The following is a 2,451-nucleotide window of genomic DNA, read 5'->3' as shown; positions in this document are numbered from 1 at the left end:
GTTTGGTACCGTCTCTGTTCCAACCTTCCAGCTCATTCATTAGGACCTACAAATTCATAACATAAGTGTAGATAAAGAGAAATGAAGATGAGAAATTATTTACTCTCATTATAATGAATACCTGTATAAAGTCATGTTTTCGGGCATCTGAATTATTCACTGTTACCACCAAGGTCCGCGGATGGAAGTAACCAAACAATTCAGCAAGAAATGATTCATATCTCGGTTTCAATGAAGATTGTATCACCAAATTTATGCGCTTGATACAAAGTGGTTGAAGGTTGCTTTGAAATGTTACCTCTTCCTTCATAGACAACGAAAAATAATATTCAACACGAAATGACTTGTCAAACATGAAAGGAAATCGAATGGGAAAATAATTTGCTCTCAAATTATTGGAAAATACTAAAGATGTAAGTACATACGTTTGCTCCAGTTGTGTCAGTTTCCAAGGACAGCGTGATAGTTTCACCCAAATTTTCAGCAAAAGTTCTCAACTCAAGCAAGCTATTGGTTGCACGAGCACCCATCTCAACTTTCATTAGCCTTGATCCCACTACGGGACACGGAGTTTGGAATTTAAAGCTATGTATTACGTTGAACAATTGTAAATTAGGAGTAGCTATGAATGCTTCATCCAAATCGATGAGGTTATTCAATGTCAAACTCTCCAATAGAGGACTCACACTTTTGATTTTTTTCAATCCTCTACATAATTGAAGATATAAGGATTTTAGAGACGGGAATGTTGAGCAAACATCATGAGGAAATGAGTCGGGAACATATGTAGAATCTATATGTAGGAGTTGTAGTTTAGTAGAAGCGAACAGATCAATTTTGGTGAAGGCTGAACTACACAAGTGAAACTCGAGGAGATTTTGAGCTTTTACTTCAAGTTTTTTAATTTTTTTGCGAGTATTGACATGAAGCTTTTCGAGATAATTGAGATGGGGGACTGTGAAGTCAATAAGGTTGTCACAATTTATCAAAGTTAACTCAACAAGGTAAGGACATTTGGGTATAAAATTGGAGAAGGTACGCGAAAAAATGCAAACAGAATGAAAATATAACTCTTTCAATGAAGGCATTACATTAAATTCTCGAATAATATTCATGTTGCAATTTCCTTTTATATGGAGAACAGTTAAAAATCTGGAATCTAAAATTTCGGGAGACGCACAATACCTAAAATTAGATGGTATGAACAAATAGAGCTCCTTGAAATTGATGTTGTCTGCAGCAAGTTTAATAAATGGATCGACATGGTAGAGTTCTGTGTCGAAGCATACACAGGATGCGTGAGGGTACAAATGAGAGTAGCCGCAGTATCCACAAGTTATGTTTTCAGAATGTATTTGCATTAAATTGAGATTGTCGTCCAACGATTCTATTATTTGACGCCATTTTTTGGAAACAAGAGAAACAGTTGGTCTTTGTTTCAGAGTTACACAAGACAGGATTTTCTGGATGATGTCCTCTGGAAACTCTGAAAATATTTTATCAGAATCAGAAAGAGTATTGGCGGCCATTACAAACAATACATAAATATATAATTAGTTAGTATATACATTTAGTATTGTTATTTTATTATTTTGAATAGACATAACGGCTGTGTTTGTAGAGAATAGCATAAAAAGGTATAATCAGGAACCTTCTACTAACTCAAGATCGTTAACAAAGATCGGAAGACTCAACTAAAGAAGAGGAAGCTAGAATGGAGAAAGAGTATTTTTGGATAAAAAAAAATTATTGTAGAAGAAGACTATTTGATTTGAGTTGTGCTTGGGTTGTTTACAAATGACTAAGGTCACCCCTATTTATAATTACGTAGGGATGATTCTAGTTACTGAGGATCCAGACTCTTCTAATCTTTTCTACAAATACCTCTCTTAAATATCTAATACTCTAGACTGTCTACAGTTTTCTTAAGTACAAATATAAAAAATATTTACTCTACAAAATTCTAGAGAATTCTACTAAATATCTAAGATATTTTTTGTACCTCCAAAAAATCAACTTTAATTTTTCAAAAGCGTTGTATTATTTATACTTATGTAGGGATGATTCTAGATACTGAGGATCCAGACTCTTCTAATCTTTTCTACAAATATCTCTCTTAAATATATAATACTCTAGACTTTCTAGAGTTTTCTTTCTAGAGAATTCTACTAAATATCTAAGATATTTTTTGTACCTCCAAAAAATCAACTTTAATTTTTCAAAAGCGTTGTATTATTTATACTTATGTAGGGATGATTCTAGATACTGAGGATCCAGACTCTTCTAATCTTTTCTTCAAATATCTCTCTTAAATATATAATACCCTAAACTTTCTAAGTTTTCTTAAGTACAAATATCAAAGATATTTAGTCTACAGAATTCTAGAGAGTTCTACTAAATATCTAAGATATTTTTTGTACCTCCAAAAAATCAACTTTAATTTTTCAAAAG

The sequence above is a fragment of the Solanum tuberosum genome, unplaced genomic scaffold (assembly GCF_000226075.1).
Source record: "Solanum tuberosum cultivar DM 1-3 516 R44 unplaced genomic scaffold, SolTub_3.0 scf00210, whole genome shotgun sequence".
NCBI lineage: Eukaryota > Viridiplantae > Streptophyta > Magnoliopsida > Solanales > Solanaceae > Solanum > Solanum tuberosum.
The sequence above is the reverse complement of the archived record's forward strand: the minus strand, read 5'-3'. Positions refer to the sequence as shown.